The following is a 26,004-nucleotide window of genomic DNA, read 5'->3' as shown; positions in this document are numbered from 1 at the left end:
CTTGAATGCACTTTCCTGCCAGATGTGCCCCCCAAGCATAGTCTGATGCGTTTGTAGTTAGGGTTTGGGCGGCAGGGGGTGGAGTGAATGGCAGTCCCTTGTTTTGGTGGCAGGCCTCTGCCCGCCATAGGAACTCTAGCTGCAGGCAAGGTATGAGAGGAATCATTGTTTCCAGGCTGTGACAATGTTGACTCCATAAACTTAAGTACCACTGAAGTTTCCTCATATGCAGTCTTGCATATGGAATTAGAAGAATGCGCGAGGCCATGAACCCCAAGACTTGCAAAATTTGTCTTGCAGATAGTAGGGTTTTTGTGGCCACCTGTTTGAAGTAAGTCACCAACTGAATTTGCTTTAATGGTGTAAGGCAAGTCATCTGGGGCAGTTGTATTCAAGCTTGCACCCAGGAATGTAATTTTTTGAGAGGGTACCAGTTGTGACTTCTTTTCGTTTATGGTGTACCCTAGACAAGTTAGAACCCTTTTTGCAAACGCCAGAAGCTTTAGATAAATGTCCTTGTTTTCTGTCTGAATTAGACAATCGTCCAGGTATGGATATATCTGAATATTTATTTGCCTGCAAAATGCAATTACTGGAGCCAGGCACTTTGTGAAGACCCTGGGCGTAGTAAATAAGCCAAAGGGCAGTGCAGAGAACTGGTAATGCAAGTAGCCTGCTTTGAACCGGAGGTATCTTCTGCAAGATTCACTGATTGGGATATGCAGGTAAGCCTCTTTCAAGTCTAGAGTTACCAACCAGGCATCTTTGCCTAGCACAGGTAGTAACTGTTGAAGAGTTAGCATCTTTTGAATTTTGGAATGTCCAGAAATGTGTTTAGAGTGGATAAGTCCAGAATTGGACGCCATGATTTGTCTTTTCTGGGTACCAGGAAAAGTCTTGAATAGAAACCTTGTCCCTTTTCCTCTTCTGGTACTGGTTGAATAGCCCCAATGTTTATGAGAGACAGAACTTGTTTCTGGGCCTCTGCCCACTGATTTGGGGGCAGATCCGGCCATCCGCTTGGGATTGGCAATGTGTGGAAATTAAATCTGTATCCCTGGGATACTATATTTAAAACCCATTTGTCCTGGGTAATAAGTTGCCAGTTTTCCCCCCAAAGGGGCGGCTAAAAGGTAAGTGCTTGGTGATTGTAGAGGGAAGTCATTGAGACTGTTTACCATAGGGAGGCGCCTGGTTGTTTCCAGATTTGGTTGTTTTGTACTAAAAGTTCCTTGTGACTGAAACCTGGAGCCTTTGGAATGTTTTGATTTGACTTGAGCGGCTCTTGAGGGGACTGGAAAGGAACAGTTCTTAGTAGGCCAGTGCCTACTAAATCTTGGAGGTTGCACTTGTAAGAAATCTTTCACAATTTGCATAGATTTAGCTTTATCTTCCATATTTTTTTAACACTTCTTCAACCTTATTACCAAAGAGACGGTCCTGTTGTAAAGCAGCATCCAACAATTTTGCTTTAACATGGTCAGGCAGAGTTTGCTCTGAGCCAAGCATGCCTTCTTAGCACAGATCCAGTTAGAGCAGCCCTGCAAGAGGCCTCCAAGGAATCAAAACCCGGAGGCAGAGAATCAGGAGTCATACTAGATTCTGAAAAAACATCATCACAATGTCTAGAACAGGAGGTACAGCCAAAGGCCTATGCTGAGGAAGAAGAAGAAATTCCCTTAGTCTCTTTTCAGATTCAGAGAAATCCTGACTTTCCCAGTTGAAATGTTCCCTTAAGGTATGCAAAGTTTCCCCAAAAGAAAAATCCTCAGGGGGAGAAGCAGAAGGAATGGAATCTTCTGCATCAGAGTCCTCATAAGTAGAAATAGACAAATCCTGTTCATTAGAAGAGTCAGACGAAATAGAATCCTGTTCAGAAGATTCATAATCAATGACTTGCCTAGGCCTATTAGAAGGAGGGGGTTGGCTACCCCTGATCAGAGTAATTAAATTTTCAGCCATTTTGACCATTTGTTTTTTAGGCATAGGTGCCTGCACATGTGGTCCCGGCATCAATTTTTTAGACATTGATTTAGGCCTTAGTTTTGTAGATGGCGTTAGTCTAATATACAAATCTGTAGGCTTGAAAACACACTCAGAAGCTGGTGCCTGCACAGTGGCTCCGGGCCCATCTAAGGTACAGACATCTGCGGGTTCCATAATTGAAGCATCTCGCAGCATACCAGACTCCAAATGGGTCTCAGTAGAAGCCTGCAAATCAGAAGTAGCGGGTATCACGGGCTGCGAAAGCACCTCACTGAGTACTGGCGAACTGGCGAGTGGCTTAGGAGAAGCGCTGTCATCAGTTTTGGACCTCGACGGTCTGTCTCTGTCTTTTTCTTTGCATATTTTAGGTATTCCGGTAGTTGGATTGCTAACCGATAACATTTCTGGATAATTAAATCTTGAGCCAAAATATACCGTTTAATCGTGCGTTGATTAAATTTAGCACAAAACGGACAGCAATGCACGTTGTGGTCAGGGCCTATGCAAGGAATACAGTACAAATGAAAATCCTTATGAGGTATTTGCTTCCCACACCTAATGCAATTATTAACTTTTACTGACATCGGTAAGGAGCAAGAAAAAGTTTCCCCAACGGGGTACTTAGCTTTTAGTTGAAGACTTCGGTTCTGAAACTCGAAAACGAAAATTTCAGGAGTCGGCCGACCGGCACTTGCGAACTGTTTCTGCTTTGGGCACCGCGCAGCAAGAAAGACTGATGTAATGGCGTTGGCTGCATGTTTTATACCCCTGATGACCTGACATCATGTATGAAGGGACAGCAACTGACGCAGGACCCAAGACTTTGTTAATCAGGCCGACTGAGGGCAACCTGCCAGCAGATTACCCCAAATGTAATGACTGCAACAAGGAAACACGAAGAACATCTTAAATACCACCGATACCTAATCAGGGACTGCCAATCTACTAACATTCCTTCTATATGCATCCCTCTGTCTTTATAAATCTCAAGGCCACCCTTTAAAATAGACAGATTTACAGCAAATACCCCACTAAAAACACTACTGCATTGCCCTTAGAAATTTATACTGGCTAGAACTTCCCACTGCCTTACATACTCGCAACTCAAGACAGTCCACAACTTAATTTAGATTACTATGGTCGAGTAACTACAGATGCGATGTTTGCTCTGAGAGTGTTGATGGAGAAGTACAGAAAATATCAGAAGGAGTTGCATTGTGTTTTTGTAGACTTAGAGAAAGCATATGACAGGGTGCCTAGAGAGGAGTTGTGGTATTGTATGAGAAAGTCAGGAGTGTCAGAGAAGTATGTAAGAGTGGTACAGGATATGTACGAGGGTAGTGTGACAGCGGTGAGGTCTGCGGTGGGAGTGATGGATGCGTTTAAGGTGGAGGTTGGGTTACATCAAGGATCAGCTCTGAGCCCTTTCTTATTTGCAATGGTGATGGACAGGTTGACAGACTAGATCAGAGAGGAGTCTCCATGGACTATGATATTTGCAAATGACATTGTGATCTGTAGTGGGAGTAGGGAACAGGTGGAGACGACCCTGGAGAGATGGAGATATGCTCTAGAGAGAAGAGGAATGAAGGTCAGCAGGACTAAGACAGAATATATGTGTGTGAATGAGAGGGAAGATAGAGGAATGGTGAGGATGCAAGGAGTAGAGGTGGTGAAGGTGGATGAGTTTATGGATGCAAGGAGTAGAGGTGGCGCAAGGAGTACAGGTGGAGAAGGTGGATGAGTTTAAATACTTGGGGTCAATAGTTCAGAGTAACGGTGAGTGTGGAAGAGAGGTGAAGAAGAGAGTACAGGCAGGATGGAGTGGGTGGAAAAGAGTGTCAGGAGTGATTTGTGACAGACGAGTATCTGTAAGAGTGAAAGGAAGGTCTACAAGAGGGTAGTGAGACCAGCTATGTTATTTGGGTTGGAGACAGTGGCATTGACAAAAAGGCAGGAGTTTGAGCTGGATGTGGCAGAATTAAAGATGTTAAGATTTGCACTGGGTGTGACGAAGGTGGACAGGATTAGGAATAAGTATATTAGAGGGTCAGCCCAGGTTGGAAGGTTTGGAGACAAAGCCAGAGAGGCACGATTACATTGGTTTGGTCATGTGCTGAGGAGGGATGCTGAGTATATTGGGAAAAAGATGCTAAGGATGAAGCTACCAGGTAACAGGAAACGAGGAAGGCCTAAGATAAAGTTTATGGATGTGGTGAGAGAGGACATGCAGGTGGTTGGTGTGAAACAGCAAGATGCAGAGGACAGGAAGAAATAGAAACAGGTGATCTGCTGTGGCAACCCCTAACAGGAACAGCCGAAAGAAGAATACGATGATGGTCAAGTAACAAATCACTCCTCTCCAAGTCCAAAACCAGCAACTCAGCTAGGGTTTCTCTAATACTCACACTAAGTCACTAAAAACTTGAACTGTATCCTGCTGTAAATACATCAGACAGGTAAGACAGATACCCTTCAAGCTGCTACTAAAACAATATCCAGCAAAAATTGGCTCTGCTACTGCTCAGCTCCCGGACAGAATGCATTTTTGGACACTTGTTACTTTTCCCCAAATACGTATTTTTCCACTCTCCCTTTTTCTCCATCATCCTAGAAATACACTCATTTAACCACAAGGAGTAACTCTGATTACATAAATTATATCAATCACAGGATCTAACAAGAAGAAGAGACTGACAAGACTCTATCTCTTCTCTCTAATTAGATCTTCCTCCAACGTACTGTCCAGCATCTGTCATAGTTTCATCACTCTCTCTCATTTATGCAAAACGAATACTTCTCATACTCCTTATAACAGTCCAAGAAGCCCTAACCATTTTGAATCGCTTCACTTGCCAATCTTAAATGTAATATTTTTATATTTGCTCTACTACTTACATACCATACTATATATACTATATTTCATTATTAATCACCTTTCCCTTTCTAATACTGCCATAATTAATCTGCCTCTTTTCATTATTTTAATTTCTAGAAATTCAAAAACACTAATACTGCCTACAGTTACTTTTCTCTCCCTGCTATATACAAACCTGTGTCTGTTTACAATAAATGTTCAACACTGTATATACCTATTCAAGCTATGTGTATGGTCTACTTCTAAATGATGTTTATGTGAGCTACTGTAATTTTTTCTCTCTCTCATGTATGTACACTTGCCTATAATTTGTATTCATTCTGATATCATACAACTGTATTTTATATTTCTGTCAACACTAGTGTTAAATGGAATCTTTTCTCCCTGGGTCTCTTCTGAAAAAAAAGGGTTTTATCCCAGTCAGACCTTCTGGGTAAACAAAAGTTAAAATAAATAAATAAATATACTATTTCATGAACTCTAATTGTACCCGGACTTAGAAATGCCAAAATACTTGGGAGAAATTAAACAGAAGAGCTAAAATGGACTGAACTGTGACCATCCAGAACTGTCTCCGTTTTACAAACTGGTCTAGGTGGCTGAGATTCAGAACGGACCTGAGGTCCCCGTTTTTCTTTGGGACCAAAAAGAACTTGAGGAGTAAACTGTGGACCCTTGCTGGTCTGGTGTGACCTCCTGGATGACTCGGTTGTCTAGCAGCTTTGTAACTTCTAGAGCTGCAGCCTTCCTCTTTGGGGGTGTAATATCAGGAAGCTTTCTTTGCGGTACTTGAGGAGGGCAAATAAAGGGTTTGACAATCTATCAATGCAGCTTTCTGCACACAAGAATCGGAGGAGATGGCTAACCAGGTGTGAGGATACTGGGATACGTACTCCCAGCTGCCTCCAGTGTGTGACAGTTGGGCAAACTTTTAGGAAAGCTGTAAGGGTTTGTTGATGAAAGGGCCTTAGGACCCTCGAGTATGTAGACCACCACTACCTAGAGGACAACATCCATTGTTGTTGCTGTCTCTCCCCTCTGCCCCTGGGGGGGGGGGGGGGGGGGCTTCTGTCTCCAGAAAAGTCATGTGCAAAATCCTGAGACTTTTGGCACTAAATCTTTTGGTTCTGGGATAAGGTCCTTCAATGGGTGGAGAAGCAGATACCGATGACAGACAAGGTTCTGCTGTAGTGTTTAGTTCTACTAAGTATTTTTTTTTAACTTTTGGGCCTGCACAGACTGTACTCATCAAAAAGGGCATTCAAAAAGGATGCCTTGAAGTTCTCAGCAAAATTACAGACAAACATCCAGATGTGTCGATGCAAAGCAATGACGATGATTGCTGCTTTAGCTGTGCCTTCCACCTTGCTGGATAAGAGATGCATGGTCATATTCAAAACAGACTCTATGGTCACCAACTGAGAATCCACTATCTCGGAGGCTCCACAATAATGTCTCTGGAGAGAGATTTGGAAACTTCCATGATCAAATCCCTCTGAAATCTTGTCAGATGTGCCTGACAGTTCAGTGCAAGTAAGGCAAATATTACTGAAGCATAAGCTCACTTTCTGAATCTGCTCAAAGTCTGTGACTCCGTGTTGAGGGGAACAAAAAGTTTTCTCCCAACAGATCTTTCTTCATGTCCACCGTCATCATGATGGCATTCACTGCAGGCTCTTTGCTCCACTGCAGTTTGTCCCATGGGGAAATTAAAATTTTGTTGGGCTTGCGGGTCATGGGCTCCACCACATCTCTCCTTCCATGCCCACTGGTTCACTAGATCAATAAGCTCGTCCACCAAGAGGACCACCCAGGATGCAGATGGGCCAGCTGCAAAGGCCTAGAAAAATACAGATTCCTCTTGGGAAGGGGCATTACTGAATCATCTCCCTCTTTGCCAAAGTAGTTCCAGGATGTTCCCAAAGGAGATGTCTTCCGGGGGGATTTTGGGGACCCCTTCCCTTCACTGACAATGGTATCTTATGAGAGAGACTCCAATGGGGAATCTAAATGTCACCTTTTACATGAATGCTTTCAGTGTTCTTCCATGACGGGACAGACCAGGAAAATTCTAAAGCTGAAAAAGAACTTATCTAGTGAGTGTTGTTGAGATCCACTGAAGCTGGCTGTCCCTGATGAACAGGATGATGTGAAGGAGGAACCACAGATGCCAGAAGGGACTAGGTTGGATTCAGCAAGGAAGGAATACTTCTCTGGATAGTGACAGAACCCTTTCAAACACCACACAGGCTGAAGCAGAGACTATTCCTGGATTTCGACCTTTTCAAGATATGATCAGAGTTGACAATGCAGCCAAGTTTTTTAACAATGTGCTGAAGGGATAAATTTAAGTTGATCCTGACCACAGTGCACCAATGCTGACTTCTAGGCTCTGGGACCCCTCCCTTCCTCTGAGATCCAATGCTGTTGGTGTCACGCTGGTAAGGGAAACTACTGGAATCTAAGATGACCAGGCTACTGGCTTTGACAAAGGCATCCTGTGGGACACACACACCTCCAAAACCACTGGATCTGACGGTCAGATCAAGGAAAAAGAAACCAGTTGACAGGTGGCTGGGCTTGGCCCAGGCAATCCTGGTGCGAAAGAGGCAGGAAGCCCCCCACCCCATCTGTATATAGGTCCTCAGCAATGTCTGCATTATCCTGTTCACATCTGCTTCAGAAAAGCTCTTTGACAACCATACTGACCTAAGCAAGGAGGCTGTCGAACATGACAGTGTGGACTTCTAGAACTCTTCAACTGTAAGACTGGACAACAGAGCTGGGGGGTGGCCAGCTCCAGGGGAAAACCTCAGCTCCATTAATAAGAGAGTGAGTGGACCCATATCGGCATACCCAAAGGCTTTGTAAGCTTCAGGACTGAACCCACAGCCCCCACAGTGTACGAGATCTTTTACTTGACTCCTTTTATTTGCATTTCCTATGCTCCTTCTGTCTGTCCTTCCCCTCTTTCTCTTTATTCTAATCTCCCACAACACTCCCTATGGTTTTCTTTGAAGATGGAGAACCCAAGAGGAGGATGATTCTTCTGCTGAGGCAAGGAGAAAGCCATTTAGCACTAATTTGGACAGCCAATCCCAGAGGGCTCTAGGCCCAAAGGAGGAATATAGCTGGCAATACTCCTCAAGATGTGCTGCCCAGAAACAATATAAATACTTTGAATGCGAGTCTTGAAGGGGAATTTTGTGTCCACAAGCAGAACACCTTGCAAAGCTCAAAGCCTTGTCTGACATGGCAAAAGGTTTAATAAGAACAACAACTATAATAAATGCACACGAAGGCAAAAAGCCAGTACTACTAAATCATAACTAACTACAGTAGAAAAAAGATGTAGAAAAAGTCACTCTGTAAGATATACACAGTTTTATATTTTATGTACTTTTTATTTTATTTATTTTGTAATGGGGGGACAGGAAAGGATAGGGAACTACTAATATAAAACTGCTATCAAAGAGGAAAAAAAAGACCATATACAGCTAATATGCAGAGCAAATACTCTGTGAAGTGGAAAAAAATAATTCACTTATATGAACAGTACTCTGAAATATTCACCACAAACTGTGCTGAGCCTAGGAAGACCACGTCTGGCTGAAATGGGTAGCAAATATGATCTGAGGATCTGTCAGGGTGGACTGGCATTTATAGGTAGGTGAGGGTCCTGAGCTTTGGATCCAAATATCTGAATGTTGCTGGCTTTGGATCCAGTCAAATCTGAAATGCCCAATAATTGAGATTGACAGAAAAAGATAACATTGGATCCACTTTTATCACCCAAGAGTCTGAAACCATCTGCTACCAAAGGGAAATACTGACAGCCAATTTGTGGGACAGATTTAAAGAGATAAGGGCTGGAGGGGGTTAGAAAAATGCTTGCATAGTCATTCTGAAGGATCAAACAGTCTCTTCTTCAGAAAAGATCCCTGTTTTTTGTCATTCGCCTTCCTGTCATCTTTTTTTTGTCCCTCGTTTGCCAGGAGGTTCAGGGATTGCTTATTTTGCCTTTCAAAACAGTACAGGATTGGATAGACTTTTAATGGGGGACTTGAAAAATGTTAGGAAATCCCTGAATTAATTTCCCTCTTTCATCATACTGAGGACCTGAGTTGCAGAAGGTCCAAATAAAACCTTTTTATCTTAAGCAGAGTTTATAATCTCACAATTTACTTTATTAGCAAATGTTTGGTTACAGACCCAGCCATACCTTCTTAAAACAGGAGCAGCAGCATGACGCACAGTACCTGCACAATCATACACACTTTTTAAAGCATGTTTAGATACTTGAGACAGAGAAGAAATACAAGGATTCACACAGGAGCTACCTTCTGAAGGAAGTGTAGCACAGTAATTTTGTATGCATAAGTCGAAAAAAAAATTTCTTACCAAATCTGAGCAACACCTTTGCTTCTTTACCCACTGCAGAAGGATTAGTGCGGACTAAAAGACATTTCCCACTGGCGAAGAGGTCAAAATAGCAGCTGAGACAGATCCAAGATGCGAAAAAATGATTTGTTGGCTTGAGGTTCTTTATAAACTCTATCTTTTTGGATCCTGAAGGTTTTGAGTCAGGGCTATTGTAAGCAGCATTTAACACATTTTCCAAGGATGGAAAAACAGTTGGGATGGGAATAGGACGTGATACATATATCTCTTAAATTCAGGAAGAACATCCACTTAATTGCCACAAAAATAGCTCATTCATCCTGGAAATGGTTCATGAAAATGAAAACTCCTCCAAAGAAAGCTAAGGAGAACCAGCTTTCCCCAGAAGCGGAGAGGAATTTCTTGACTGAAACTATACTGTGGTAAGGATTTCAGAGTCCCAGGATTAAAATTAGAAGTTATGTACTCACCATAATGTTCCAGCTGAGTAGGTGACTTCATTTGGATGCAACCTGTGGGTATCGGATCCGACTTCGGATCCGAGCCGGCATTTCAAAAGCTTAGGATCCGAGCTCCTAGCTCCTCCCTCTACCCATAATCCCCTGCCAAGCCCTGAGTGACCTCAGATTGAGTTTGCCTAGTGAATACTAGTATAAATATCTGAACACAGGAATAAACTCTACTCTATATAGGTCAGGGGGATGGAGGGGGGGATGGTTGCATCCAAATGAAGTCACCTACTCAAATGGAACGTTATGGTGAGTACATAACTTCTAAATCTGAAGTAGGCAGACTTCATTTGTCTGCAACCTGTGGGACAGAGTCCCCAGCTACCTAAATCTTGGGCGGCCGTCATGGAAGGATGTTCCGGAGCACCGCAGAGCCAAAGGATGCTCTCCCCCTGGAAAAAACATCCACCTTATAATGAGAAATGAAGGTATGATACGAGGCCCAAGTGGCCGCTGCACAGATATCATCCAATGGGACTCAGGATTTAAAAGAGGCTGAAGTGGAAACTGCTCTAGTAGAGTGAGCTATAATCCTCCGAGGAACAGGCCTACCTGAAGTGTCATAAGCCTGCAAAATACAATTAGCAATCCATCTCGACAGAGTAACTTTGGAGACTGCTTTACCCAAAGCAAATTTAGCAAAGGAGACGAACAATTGATCTGATTGTCTATGACCAGCCGTTCTGTGAATGTAGAAGCGCAATTGTCTGTGAACATCTAAAGAATGCAGCTTATACTCTCCTTTGTTTTTATAGTTGGGGAAAAAAACAGGTAAGTTGATTGATTGGTTAATATTAGATTCCGAAGAAACTTTTGGAAGAAAGGAACGATTGGTCCTGAGGAACACCCTATCGGGAAAAAAGGAGAGGTAAGGCGGTTTGACGCACAGAGCCTGGAGTTCCGACACTCTTCTGGCTGAGGTGATGGCTACCAAGAAGGCAGTTTTCCAGGAAAGGTACTTTAGATCTACAGAAGCTGCAGACTCAAAGGGAGGAGCAGTAAGGGCCCGTAGGACTAAGGATAGGCCCCAAGGTGGCACAGCTTCTTTGACCGGGGGCCTCAACAGAAAAACTCCTTTAAGAAAGGTCTTACAAAGTTTTGCAGTCATGAGGGGAGCTGACTCATGACCCACATGAAAATGGGAAATCGCTGCCATTTGTACCTTTACCGTGGAGGAACTGGCCCCCTGATGAAAGATGTCGGTTAAGAAGTCCAGTACCGCAGACATAGGTGCAGAAAAAGGATCAATATTGTTCTGAGTCGCCCAAATAGAAAACCTTTTCCATTTGCTCCGGTAAACCTTCCTAGTGGAAGGTTTATGAGCCGCCACTAAAATGGCCTTGACTGGTGACGAGATACCGGGAGTCCTAATCAAGGATGGAACTGGAGCAGCCAGGCTGCTAATCTCAAGGTGTGTAGATTTGGAATCGGGAGCCCTTGAGGATGGGAAATAAGATCCGGGATCGGATCGAGAATCCAGGGCGGATTCACTTTGTGAGACCATACATAAGGGAACCAAGGCTGACGATTCCAGAACGGGGCAATGAGAATCATTCTGCTCCCCAAACTGTTGGCTTTCTGCAAGAGCCTCTGCATTAGAGGTAGTGGAGGATAAGCATAAAGGAGACCGGGAGGCCAAGCATGCACCAGTGCGTCTCTCGGGGATTCCCCAGGTGGGGGAAGCAGAGCAAAGAAACTCTCGCATTTGGCGTTTGAGTGAAAAGCAAAAAGATCGCAACAGGGTTGCCCCCAGACGGCAAAAATCTTCTTCGCTACCAGAGGATTGAGAGACCATTCGTGAGGAGAAAGAATGGTGTGACTGAGCTTGTCCGCAAGGATGTTGGACCTTCCCGGAATGTGCGTTGCTACAAGAAAGCGTTTGGTGGAGATTGCCCATTCCCAGACTCTCATGGCCTCTCGACAAAGGGGATAGGACCTGGTTCCCCCCTGCTTGTTGATGTACCAGACTACCGACATATTGTCCGTCTGGATCGCAATAGTCCCTGCAGGGAGAAAGCTGTGAAGTGCTTGCAACGCTAAGAGCACCGCCCTCATCTCCAGGACATTTATATGCAACGAGGTCTCTGAGCTGTTCCACGTGCCTTGGACAACCTTGCCCGCAGAATGCCCCCCCACCCGAGGCGAGAAGCGTCCGTGGTCACTGTGGTTAGGGGGAATGCTGCACAAAAGGGTCTTCCTGCTAGGAGCTCTGGTGACTGGAGCCACCAAAACAGGGAGTCCATGCATGCCTTGCTGATAGCTATCGGGCTGTTGAGAGAAGAGTACAGCGGAGACCACTGGACCTGTAGGGTCCATTGAAGAACCCGCATGTGTAAGCGAGCATGGAGAAGAAGCGGAATAGCAGCTGCCATTGAACCCAGGGCCCTCAGGACCAAAGCCGCCATCGGAAACGGTTGCAGGACTGCTGTGATATGACACCTCAGGCTGGACAGTCGATCTGGAGTGAGGAAGGCCCGCATTGACCTTGTGTCAAACCTCCCTCCTATGAAATCTATAAGTTGTGTGGGATGCAGTAAAGATTTTTCCATGTTTATGGTGATGCCCAGCCTCGGGGCTATAAGGAGGAAATAGTTCCTGGCTGAGCACAGTAGATGCCTTGATGAAGCCGTGAGGAGCCAGTCGTCCAGGTATGGGAAGACCTGTATTCCCTGGAGTCTCAGGTGGGCCGCTACCACTGCTAATACCTTGGTGAACACCCTGGGGGCAGAGGTGAGATCAAAGAGAAGGACCCTGAACTGGTAGTGGCTGGCTCCCAGCCGGAAGCAAAGGAACCTCCTGGACCATCTGTCCATCCGAATGTGGTAGTACGTGTCCTTGAGGTCGATAGAGCACATCCAATCGTTATCCCGCAAAAGGGGGAGTATAGATTGTAGAGTGACCATCCGGAACTTTTGCTTGGTTACAGACAGGTTCAGCAGGGAAAGGTCTAAGATCGGTCTTAAGTCCCCCGTTTTCTTTGGCACCAAGAAGAACCTGGAGTAAAACCCTGATCCAGTCTGATCTCGGGGGACGCGCTGGATGGCTCTTTTTCCTAACAGCTGCTCGATTTCGACAGCTGCTGCCTCCCTTTGGTTGGGTGGTACATCGGGGAGGCTTCGGGATCTGGGGATTTTGCTCAGGGGAATGGCATAACCTCTGGATATCACACGAAGCACCCAACGGTCTGACGTGATTGACTCCCAAGATGTCAGGTGCCTCGAAAAATGCCCCCGACTGCCTCCAGAGACGGACAGCCGGGTAACCCTTCAGGGCTGTTGCGTGGGTCTGTCAGAGAAGGGTTCTCTGGACCCAAAGTTCCTAGGAGCCCCTCTGCCTCTAGGACGGCGACCTCCCTGTCCTCCTCTGCCAAGGAAGGACTGGTTATCCGGAGCAGGTTGGGATTGCTGCGACATCCGGAACCACATCTTCTTCTGTCCCTTTTGGTTCTTCGAGAAGGACCTCTGGGGAGCTGAGAAGCGGACTCCGACGGCAGACAGCATCTTCCCGTCCTTCTCGCTCTGGACTAACGTTTCGCGAACGGTTTTGCCAAACAGAGCAGAACCATCAAAGGGGGCATTCGCGAAGGTCGCTTTGAAGGGCTCTGCAAAGTCACAGTGGCGGAGCCAGGCCTGACGCCTCATGACGAGTGCCACTCCACTAGCTCTAGCGGCTCCCTCAGTTGCATGAGAAAGTAGCCGCATAGAAGTATTAGAAACTGATCTGAGAGTGGCCATACGGGTGGAGTACACGTGCTTGTCCTCCGCCGACATGGACTCTGGGGGAGATGCCGCATACTCTTTATTCAGGTCCCGCTGCATCCTGATGACATGTGCCATGTAGTTCAGCGCTCTCAAAGAGAAGGTTGCTGAACTAAAAGCTCGCTTCCCAATGCGATCCATCGAACGGGACTCTTTGCCCGGAGGATGCATAAAGGGACTTTCCTGGGCTAATTCCCTCTTTGTGGCTGCGGCCATCATCATAGCATCTACCGGGGGGCCCTTGCTCCAATGAGTGCGGTCCGCCGGTGGGCTCAGGATTCGATCCGGACGCTTGGGGACAGGCTCAACGGTGTCCGGTTCCTTCCATGCTCTGGTGGAAATAAGGTCCACCAGAGGATCGGCAGGAAGGGACACCCAAGAGGTAGATGGGCCCGCCTCGAATGCCTCCAAGAACACAGACTCGTCTGAGGAGGCCTTGGGGGCAGACCACCCCCCCCCGATTCTAAGCATCTCCATAATGTCTCCAAAGGAGACGTCCTCCGGGGGTGACCTTAGGGAGCACTCCCCTTCATCCAAGTCTGTGTCTTCGGTAATGGACTCAGGGGAGTCCATGTGTCTCCTTTTACACTTACGCTTCAGAGGCACTTCCTCGGGGGGAGTGTCCGAGGAGTCCTCTTCAGCAGCCAGATGTTCCAAAGGAACTACTTGGGACATCGAGGTGGGCTGTCCCTGGGACTGGCTGATGGGAGCCTGGCCCAGCTGCAAGGGAGTGCGGGGTGGAGCCGCGGCAGGGACTGGGGGTCCGGTAGTCCTCAACAGTGCCCTTTCCACTACGTCGAAAGCCGAGGGAGAGCCGGCCTCTCTAAGCCCCGAGAGCCGACCCCCACTCGGATCCGACGCATGGATCGGAGCCGGAGCCGAGACCGTCGGATCCGAGAGACCGGTGCGCTCCGACCTAGACGGAGCCGAAGACACACCAGCTCCCTCGGATCTGAGGCTAGGCCCTCGGCTCCGAGAGGTCGGGTCCGAAGTACCCAAAGCACTCAAGGGATGGATCGGATCTGAGGTGCGCCGACCAATCGGATCCGAACCACCCCCGGATCCAACTCTGTCCGGCTCCGACAGCTCCGAACCCGGGAGACGGGTCGGAGAAGGAGCCAAGGGGGTGAAAAATGGGGTTGAAGCCCCTCCCGGTTGGGGGGGGGGCTAAGAGCACTCCCATTTGCATCTGGGCCTGGATGAAACGCCTCATCATCCGGTCCATGTCTGCCTCTGACATAGAGAATGTGGATCTAGATGAGGCCACCGAAGCGGACCTAGAGAGCCGCTTCGAAGACCTCACTGAAGGGCTGGCCTCCTCCTCCTAGGGCCCAGAAGAGAACCGAGGGGAGTGGAGCCGAGGAGGAGGAGATCTAGAAGACACAGGAGAGGCCCGCTTAGACGGAGGGGCCGAGCTTGAGGTCTCGGCCCTCCGTTTGTGGTGCCTATCCTTGTGTCTCTCCTTCTGTCTCTCTTTCTCCCTAATGGTCTCCCTCTCCTCCGGCTTTTTGGTGGGAGGTTGAGTCCCTGCCGAGGTAGGGGAGACCGCAGCACTCAAAGAAGGCTGCTGGCTAGCAGGGGCAGAGGCCGAAGCCGCATCTGGAGGGAGAAGTCCCGCCAGAACAAGCTTCGACCTCCGCTCCCTTAAAGCTCGGGGGTTGAACCCTGCACATATGGTACAACCAGATGACAGGTGTTCAACCCCCAAGATGAACACACCGAGTGTGGCCATCAGCTGGGGATAGCTTGTGGCCACACTCGGTACATTTTGAGAAAATCGCCTTAGGGTTTTCTGCCATACTAATCCCTAGACCTAACACACACAGTTGACACAAACACACCAAAACTACGCAAACCCGAGAAAAAAACTACTAAGGTAAAGAGAGGAAAGCCTAACGCACACACTCAAACTGAGTAAAGAGTAAAATTTAAAGATTTTTTAGTCAAAACTTATCTTCAAAATTTAAACTGCCAGGAGCTCAAGGAGTCCGTTGCTACATGAAACGCGGCAAATGAAATCTGAGGTCAGTCAGGGCTTGGCAGGGGATTATGGGTAGAGGGAGGAGCTAGGAGCTCGGATCCTAAGCTTTTGAAATGCCGTCTCGGATCCGAAGTCGGATCCGATACCCACAGGTTGCAGACAAATGAAGTCTGCCTACTTCAGATGCATGCAATAACTTCTTGGCTAAGTTAAGAAAAACTTCTTTATGAACAGACAATCATGCCCTCAAATGAGCAAAGTCTAACCTTTTGTTTTTCTTTGCAGGGACCTCAATGAAAGGAGACAGACAAGGAGATGGCACTTCATCCCTGGCAAGGGATTTCTTTTCCAGCCACCCTTGGAAAAACCTCCTGGAATATCTCCCAAATCCAAAGAAGATAGTTTTCCCATGCTGGATTGGACAATGGAATAGCCTCCGAAGATATAACTAACTCTGGTCCATGGTGGTTTAAGGGGCTACACCAGATGAAACCAGAGTAAGAAGTGAGTGGTGTGAGGAACAATGATCAGTCAACTGTCAGCCACTGATGTGAGACACTGTGAGCCCACAGTAGTGGAAAGGGCTCCTTAATGTGGTGATTTTTCTTCTCAGGTATGGTGAGTGAAGATCCAGCAGGACGAGAGTTAAGTAACAATGCTCCAGCCAAGGAAGAAAACTAATTGCTAGAAGATACCTTTCACTTGCTTCCAATATCCACTCTCCCCTCTGGGCAAATTTCTAGGGAAAAAAAGTCAAAATCCAACTCTCTCACTACATGCAGAAGTACTTCCTACTGTCATCCATAAAGCAAGGATTCTGGCCAGGCTAAAGTACTATGACAGCACTTTCGTCCTTAACCAATGAGACCCTGCAAAACACCGACAGAGGCTTCTTACAGGAGTGCTATTTATAGACCAGATAAGGTCATTTGAAACTGGCATCAACAAAAACAGCACTCACTAATTTAAAAACATAGTCAATGACAGACATTTCAGAGTTAAACTAGTATCTTCCCAATAAGAATTTGTACCAGTTATCAAATTTGTATCACAACAATCCATCCTTGCTCTACTCCCCTTCTACATATTCATCAACAAACTTTCTTGTTATGAAAAGACTGGAGAACAGCAAACTAATCCACACGTAAAACAATGAAATACAAACTAATTTGTTAACAATTGTTCTGATTAAGTCCTGAAGGTTGTGGACGAAACCTAGGTTAACACATTTGTTTGTATTTCATTGTTTTACCATTAAAGTGTGGATTGGTTTGCTGTTCTCCAGTCGTTTCTTCTTTGATACAGTTGTGTTTGGTTACCAAACTTTCTTGTTATCTACCCCATCTCGCACTCATCCTTTTCACAGATGACATTGTCACTTACACATCATGACACACACACACACCAACATTCAACCCCAACTCCAAACAGACTTACATGCGCTCCACTAATAGCTCATAAACCATAAACTACTTTTCAATCCCCTCTAAGCCCCAGACCATGTTTTTTTTTGGTGGGGGGGATTCACAGAAAACGTACAGTTGTGTACCTACCATAAATGTAGATGTTCGAGTGTATTCACTGTTGCAGTCATTACAATTGGGTCATCCTGCTGGCAGGCTACCCGCAAGTCCAGGTCCGGCGTCAGTCATTGTCGCCTCCTCCCTGACGTCAGTGCGCCAGGGGTATAAAAGATGCAGGGGACGCCATTTTCTTCAGTTTTTCTTGCCCCAGATGTCAGGTGCCCCTAAAATGGTAGGCTAAATTATGCCAATAAGCATGCATACACAAAAAACAACTTTTCCTTCATCTACAAGCAAATACACCACATAGGTTATATAGACTAGAGAAGTACAGATAAATCCCAGCAAGGAAAAGGGGGACGGTGGGAGGGTAACCTGGACTGCAACAGTGAATACACTTGAACATCTACATTTATTGTAGGTACACAACTTCTAGTTATGTACTTACCATAACTTTGGATGTATGGGATCCATCTCGCCTACATTCACAACAGATGGGTTCGGAGCCGATCCATCGGCTCCGACTCGGCAACTAATACACTACCACGAAGTCTCTCATTGGCTGGGCTACTCCCTATCCCAGGATGCACTACACCTGCTTCCCCAGATCTTGTTTGTTCGCTTTCATACATCCATGCAAACACAGAAAAACTAGTAGTCACTATAACCAACTAAAGTTCTTCAAGAAAAATCGCCAATAAAAAAGAGACTACAGCTCCTCTAAATCCGAATGGAAGGGGGAAGGAGGGTGGGTACTTATGAGTAGTGAGATGGATCCCATACATCCAAAGTTATGGTAAGTACATAACTAAAAGATGTAATGGGATCCTATCTCGCCTACATTCACAACAGATGGGACAGCGTCCCTAGCACCTACATCCCGGGTGGCTCATTGGAACACACTCCTGAGAACTGTGGAACCAAAGGAAGCTCTGCCTCGAGAAACCACATCCAATTTGTAATGAGAAATGAAAGTGTGCGGAGAAGTCCAGGTTGCCGCAGCACAAATATCATCTATTGATAACTTGGAGTGAAAAGCTACGGAAGTAACCATTGCCCTGGTAGAATGAGCCTTGACTGGAAACGGAAGGTCTTTGTTAGCCTGTGAATAAATAAAAATGATACAATCTTTAATCCATTTAGATATGGAGGTTTTTGTTACTGGTTGACCCAATTTGTTCACTGCAAAGGAAACAAACAATTGATTTGATTTCCGCGTTTGAGCAGTTCTATTCAAATAAAAACGCAGTTGTCTATGTACGTCCAATTGATGCAAAGTATATTCTGCGTTATTAGAGAATTCTGGGAAAAAGACAGGGAGTTCTATAGTTTGTTGAATACAAAAAGCGGAGGCCACTTTTGGTATAAATGCAGGGTTTAATTTCAATGAAACTCTATGCTTGTGAAAAATCAAATAGGGAGGATCAGAACAAAGAGCTTGAAGTTCTGAAACTCGCCTAGCAGACGTTATAGCTACTAAAAGGCCGTTTCCAAGACAGAAATTTTAAATCACAAGTAGCAGCTGGTTCGAAAGGACGGGCAGTTAGGGCAGCAAGAACCATATTCAAATCCCAAGGGGGAACAGGATGAGATAAAGGAGGCCTAAGGAGCCAAGCCCCTTTAAGGAAAGCCTTACAAAGTTTGTGAGACATCAATGAAGGTTCAAATGAAGCATGAAAATTAGAGATCGCCGCTAACTGAACCTTAATGGTAGAAACTGAAGAGCCCGACTGAAAAAGGAGGCCAGAAAATTCAGAACCTCCGATACTGGTGCAGTGAGAGGATCTATACCCCGTTCTTGAGCCCAGAAGGCAAACCTTTTCCATTTACTGGAATAAAGTTTGATGGTGGAAGGTTTATGAGAAGAAGACAGTATGTGGACCACGTCCGGCGAGAGAGCATCGTCTCGGACTAAGGATGGAAGTGGAGTAACCATGCTGCCAACTTCAGGGACCTGAGAGACGGATGAAGCCGTCCTGACTGATGAGTCAACAGGTCTGGCACCGGATCCAGAAACCATGGACCTTCTATCGCATGCCTCTGTAGGAAAGGAAACCAAACTTGACGAGGCCAGTGCGGGGCAATCAAAATCATCTCGCTCTCCATTTAAATGGCCTTCTGTATCACCCTCGGTAGGAGGGGGAACGGAGGGAAGGCGTAGAGAAGACCGGGGCCAAATGTGAGTCAGAGCGTCCCTGGGAATCTGTCCCTGAGAAGGAACAGTGTGAAGAACTCTCTGCATTTCGCATTGTGAGGGCTGGCAAACAGGTCGCAGCAAGGAAGACCCCATCTGTCAAGATTTTCGCAGCTATACTCTGGTTGAGGGACCACTCGTGGGTAAAAGAATGGTCCTGCTTAATCTGTCCGCAATCACATTGGACTTCCCCGGTATGTGCGTTGCCATTAGAAAGCGGTTGGTAGCTACCGCCCAGTGCCCAAGTCTCATGGCTTCTCTGCATAGTGGGTAAGACCTGGTTCCACCTTGCTTGTTTATGTACCACACCACCGACATGTTGTCGGATAGGATAGTAATCGGGCCCTGTGGGAGAGCGTGATGGAGAGCTTGGAGTACCAATAGTACCGCTCTCATCTCCAGGACATTGATATGCAAATGCGTTTCCTGGATCTGCCATGTGCCTTGGACCGACCTGTCCAGGTAATGACCCCCCCACCCTACCTGGGAGGTGTCCGTAGTCACAGTGGCAACGGAACGTTGAGGTATAAAGGGTCGCCCCTGGTTGAGATTTGATTGGAGAAGCCACCAATGCAGATCTCGACGGCAACTTTCCGTGATTATGATTAAGTGGTTCAAGGGAAGTTCCTGATAAGACCATTGAACCAACAGTAGCCATTGTAAAATTCGCATGTGAAGTCTGGCCAAGGGAACTAAAAGTATGGTCGACGCCATCGAGCCCAACAGTTGTAGGATCCGATGGGCCGGGGCTCTTTGTAGGGGAAGACAGGATTTGACTTGATCTTGTAAGACCTGAATTCTTGCTGCCGGTAAAAAGGTGCGCATTCTTTTTGTGTCTAAGTCTGCCTATGAAAGTAATACGCTGAGATGGCTGTAGTACAGATTTTTGCAAATTGAACGTGATCCCCAAGAAACGGCCCAAGGTGAACGTGGCTCTGAGCTTGGAGTAGTAGATGCTCGGAGGTGGCAGTAAGGAGCCAGTCGTCTAGATAAGGAAACACCTGGAATCCCAGACTTCTCAGGTGAGCAGTAACCACTGCCAGACACTTGGTGAACACCCTGGGGCTGTGGTGAGACCAAAGGGCAGTGCTCGAATTGAAATGACTGACTCGAGGCGGAAGCGTAAATGTCTCCTGGACTCTTGAGCTATGGGAATGTGATAGTACGCGTCCTGGAGATCTATGGAGCACATCCATGCATCTTTTTCCAGCAAAGGAAGAATAGATTGAAGAGTGACCATTCGGAATTTGGACTTCTTCTAAACGATTCAATGAACTGAGGTCCAAAATGGGCCTGAAGTCCCCTGTCTTTTGGTACCAAAAATAATCTTGAGTAAGTTCCTGATCCGATCTGGTCGATGGGGACAGGCTGGATGGCTCTTTTTTCTAGCAGCTTTGAAACCTCTAATGCTGCCCGATCCCGCTGACTGGGTGGTACGTCCGGGATTTCCCTTAAAGAAAGGGGGGGTTTGTTGAAGGGGATGATATAACCTCCGGTAATAATGCGAAGCACCCACTGATCGCTTGTTATGGATTCCCAAGCTTGTGGGTGCGCCGCAAAACGACTCCCCGACTGGCTCCGGAGTTGCACAGTCGGGCAACAACTCAGGAACGCTGGTTGTATGAAGAACCACGAAAGGAATCGCAGTCTCCAGAGTTACGGGGGCCTCTGCCACCTCTGGGGCGTCTTCCAAATCCCCCTGCCTCTGGAGGGGGAATCACTGGGTGGAGTAGGGAAAGACTTCTGAGATTTTCTAAACCACATTTTCCCTCCTCTCCCAGCCTTGGGGTAAGGCCTAGAAGGAGCGGAAAATCAGGCCCCAACGGCAGTCAAAGTCTTGCCCTCCTGCTCGCACCGAGTTAGTGTGTCCTTCACCTTGGGTCCAAACAAAGATGACCCATCAAAGGCGTCGGAAGGAAGACTTGAAGGCCTCATGAGCGAACACAAGCGTAACCAAGCTTGTCTCCTGAGGGCAACGCCTGTTCCTGCTCTACTCGCCTTCGGCCGCATATGAAATGAGCCTCATGGACGAGTTAACAATAGAAAAAGGGTAGTCATCTGTGCCAACAGTCGGGGCCAGCGCCTCAGGTAGGTTACCAACAAGAGAGTCATTTAGCTCTTTGAGAAGATCCCTTTGGAGCCTCGTAAAATGACATAAGTAGTTCAGCGACCGTAAGGCAAAGGCCGCTGAAGACAGGGTATGCTTCCCGTACCTATCCATACTCCTAGAATCCTTATTAGGAGGATGAACAGACGTCAAAGCCTCTGCCACAGCCTGCTGTGTGGCAGAAGCCACCACCAAAGCATCTACAGGCACACCCTTTGTGAGAAACTCCTTCTGGGGGGGGCTGACAAAAATTTATTGGGCCTCACAGGCACCGGTTCCACAGAATCAGGGTGTTCCCACGCCCTTCGAGAAACCAAATCAAGGAGTTCATCGAAGGGCGGAGACACCCAGGAGGCGGAAGGCTGGGCCCCAAAGGCCTTGAGGAAGACTGACTCCTCAGCTGAAGGGGTTTTGGCTTGCCAGTCACCTCTCTGTCTCAGAATCTCCAAGATATCTGAGAAGGAGATATCATCCGAAGATGATTTGGGGGACCCTTCTGCGTCATCGAGGTCAGTATCCGATGTAACAGACTCATCTTGGGAGTCTACGTGCTTCCTCTTACACAATTTCTTCTGTGGGGGTTCGTCCGAAGCAGTTTCGGACGGACCACCCGGAACAACGGAACCCGATGGGGGTATCCTCAGGCCCTGGGGCCCGCTGCCGGGGCTGCAACACAACAGAGGCACCAGTCTCCAAATCTAGGGACGGTGAGGTAGAATCTTGCTGAACCGGCAAAGGCATGGCCAGCGCGCTCCTCATGGCCTCAAAGGCCGGACCTCCAGAACCCAAGGAGGTCACTGGTCTAGAGGCCACGATGGCACTGGGAATTCCAGCAGCCGATGCTCGAGAGGAAGACTAGGCACCGAAGCACCCAATCCCAAAGTGTTCCCCTCGGGCCCGGCTGAAGAGGTCGCAGTACCAAACCCTGAACCGGAGGACAGGGTAGGAAGCACAGTCGGAACCGAGACCTCGAAGGGTCTCTGCTCGACCGTATGGCTCGCTTTGCTCCACCACCACCGACTCCAACGGCTCCGAGGAGGTTGGAGGAGGAATCGAATGTGTTGGAGGGGGGATCGGCTCCGAAGCTAACTGTGCTGGGGCCGAGACCAATTTAGTAAACACTGGAGATTGGAATAGCCTCTGTAAAACCCTATCCAGGTCCGAATCTGAAAGTCTCGATGATTTAGAGGAGGTAGACAATCGAGAAGACTTTCCTCTCGGCTCCGAGAGAAGGGGACCGGCTCAAACGGCTCCAATGCTATCGGCGCCGACTCCACCACAGCATGGACCACCATCGGCACCGAAGGAGCCTTCTTCGGAGCCGAGGGGGAAGAGTCTGAGCTGCACACTTCCACCGGCTCCGAAGCCATTGGAACCGATGGAGGTGATTCACCTCTCCATACTCCAACTTGCGGCTCCGAAGGCAATGAAGCCGAGGTAGGAGGTATCGAGGCAGACCCTTCGACCCTCGGCCCCGAAGTCAGTGGAGCCGAGGAAGAAGAGGTCAATTTTGTCTTTTTAGAAGTCGGCTCCGACGGACTTGTCGGAGCCGATCTTTTCTTTTTGGAAGCAACAGGTAGATCTAAGTCTTCCTCAAAAGAAGGCTTGATAAGCCCTTTCAATATTAATTTGTTCTTGTGTTCCTGAAGAACTCTAGATGAGAACGCATGACAGACGCTACAAGTCTCTTGCAGATGACATTTTATATTTGCACCGAGTGCATTTTTTAAAACCTGACTTTTGTTCCTTAGACATGATACAGGCCACAACAAGTACAAACTCTAAGGAAATCCTACTCTACCACAACAAGTATAGCACTATACACAAATTGCGCCAACTGAAAAGCGCGAGACACACTGGCGCGAGTACTGGTGAAAGTTTACCTCACAACAATTTGAAACAAGTTAAACGGCCCAAAGCCCTCTAATTTAAACGGGCTTTGCCCAAAAAACAACTAACTAAAAGTTAATAAAAACTAAAAACACTCAAAGGTAGGGCAAAGGCCCTCTAACTTAAACGGGCCTTACCCGACTGAACAAATTAAAATTTTTTTGGAAACAAGCACTCAACAAAAAAACAATAAGAACTAGTAAGAAATAGCTGTTAAAACAGCTGTTTGGTTAATATAGACAAAAAATTCCCTAGGTCAAGGACCAATAAGGTAAAAAGAACCACTTAGCTCCAGCCAAGTCGAGACCACGTCCAGCTTGTTAAGCGGCAAACGAGATCTGGGGAAGCAGGTGTAGTGCATCCTGGGATAGGGAGTAGCCCAGCCAATGAGAGACTTCGTGCTAGTGTATTAGTTGCCGAGTCGGAGCCGATGGATCGGCTCCGAACCCATCTGTTGTGAATGTAGGCGAGATAGGATCCCATTACATCTGTACTATGTTCACCGTGTTTCACTGTTGCAGTCATTACAATTGGGTTGAATCCCAAAGCTGAGGTTGGGAGGCTGGAGCTAAATAGGATTAGGAAAGGCTATCCGGCCCTGCAGAACTGCAGTGGCAAAGCCGGCCCTGGACTTAGAGTAGAAAGGTAAGTGATAGTGCTTTGTAAAAGTATGCACTGAACTCCAAGTTGCAGCCTCTAAGATGTCTTTGGTTGGTACTCCTCTGAGGAAGGCTGCTGAAGTGGCTGCTGCTCTAGTTGAATGTGGCCTAATGCCCTTAGGCACTGATTTGCCATGCTGTGAATAGCAGAAACGAATACAGTGGCCTATCCACTTTGAAATAGTCTGTTTGGAGATAGGTTGTCTTTGTGATCCTGCTGCATATGCCACTAGAAGTTGTTCAGTCTTTCTGAAAACTTTGGTTCTGTCCAAGTAGAAGCGTAGCTGCCTGTGAATGTCCAAAGAATGCAGAAGTCTCTCATCCCTATTCTGTGGGTTTGGGTAAAAGGTAGGTAAATGAACTGTTTTGGTTAAGGACAACACTGGACACTACACCTTAGGCATAAATGTAGGGTTTGTCCTTAGAGAAACCCTGTCAGGATGGAAGATGATAAAAGGTTCCACAGCCATGAGTGCATGTAACTCTGAGACTTGTCTAGCAGAGGTTATTGCTAGGAGCAGAGCTGTTTTCCAGGATAAGAATTTTGTATCAGCTGCAGAGGCTGGCTCAAACGGAGGCAGTGTGAGTTTCTCCAAGACACAGTTGAGGTCCCATGTAGGTATTGGTGCTCTCCTTGGAAGACTTATGTTTTTGGCTCCTCTGAGGTACTGCCTTAGTAATGGATGAGAAAAAATAGGTGGATCTGTATTGTAATGAGCTGAAATGGCAAAGGCATGAATTTTAATTGATGAAAAGGAAAGGCCTTTATCCAGCATCTCAGTTAAGTATTGCAAAATCTGAGGAATATTTGGAACAGTCGTGTCAATACCTTGTGCCTGGTTCCAAGCACAGAATCTCTTCCATTTTTCTGCATAAGATTTTCTGGTGCTAGGCCTCCTGGCCTCCAAAATAACATCCATCACTGCTTTACAGAGAGGTGCGTCTTGAATGGCTACATTATCCGCCATGCTTCCAGGTTTAAGGTCCTGAGTTGGCTGTGCAGTATCTGACTGTCTTTTTGGGTCAGTAAGTGAGGAATATGAGGTAATGTCCAAGCTGGGCATTGAGACAAGCTCTTTAGGATTGGGTTACCAGTGCTCGCATGGCCAGTCTGGGGAAATCAGTATCACTTTTGGCTTCTCTTGTCTGACCTTGAGGAGGACCTTGGGGAGGAGAGGCAGAGGCGGAAAGACATATACTGTTAGGTTTTTCCAGCTGAAAGATAGAGCATCCACTTTCCATGCCTGCTTGTGATAAGTCCTTGTGCAGAATCTCTGTAGTTGGCAGTTGTGAAGAGAGGCAAATAGGTCTATGTCCGGGCATCCCCAGTTCCTTGTTATCATGCTGAAGACTTGTGGATCCAATTTCCACTCGTGGGGATCCATTAGGTTTCTGCTTAGTTCGTCTGCCAGAGTATTTATCCTTCCTGGCATGAATTGTGCTTGCAGATGTACTTGGTAAGTTAGTGCTGTGTCTCACAGGTTCATGGCTAGTCTGCAGAGGGGGTAGGAATGCGTGCCCCCCTGCTTATGTACCACATGACTGTAGTATATTCTGTCTGTATCAGTAGCTGTCCTGGATGAAGTAGATCCTTGAAGGCTGTTAGGGCATTCTGAACAGCTAACATCTTTTTTTGATTGATATGTAGATGCATTTGACTTGCGGACCATGTGCCCTGAATACATCTTCCTGCCATATGGGCCCCCCAGGCATAATCTGATGCATCTGTTGTCAATGTCTGCCTGGCTGTGGGTAAGGTGAATGGCTGTCCCCTGTTCAGGTGACAGGCTTTTGCCCACCATCGAAACTCCTGTTGCAGGCAGGGAATGAGGGTAATTATTGTTTCCAGGCTGTGGCAATGTTGAGTCCAAACACTTTTTAGATACCATTGAAGTTTCCTCATATGCAGTCTTGCTTATGGAATTAGCAGTATGCAGGATGCCATGAATCCCAAAGCCTGCAGAATTTTTCTTGCAGATAACTGGGTCTTTGTTGCCAACATTCTGAAATAAATAGTCAGTTGTTTGTGTTTGTCTGATGTGAGATAAGCCATCTGGGCAGTTGTATTTAAGCTTGCACCCAGGAATATTACCTCTTGAGAGGGTAAGAGTTTTGATT

The 26,004-nt window shown here is 46.8% G+C and overlaps 1 protein-coding gene across 5 annotated transcripts in view; it reads right to left on the bottom strand.

Annotated features, from left to right (window-relative positions):
* Positions 1-26,004, bottom strand: part of ZNF280D (zinc finger protein 280D) — a 3,097,091-nt gene that overhangs the window by 400,377 nt on the left and 2,670,710 nt on the right. The gene's annotated exons all lie outside the window — the stretch shown is intronic.

Source organism: Protopterus annectens, chromosome 7.part1 (genome assembly GCF_019279795.1).
Source record: "Protopterus annectens isolate FY-2018-M chromosome 7.part1, PAN1.0, whole genome shotgun sequence".
In the NCBI taxonomy this organism is placed as follows: Eukaryota; Metazoa; Chordata; order Ceratodontiformes; family Protopteridae; genus Protopterus; species Protopterus annectens.
The sequence above is the reverse complement of the archived record's forward strand: the minus strand, read 5'-3'. Positions and strand labels throughout refer to the sequence as shown.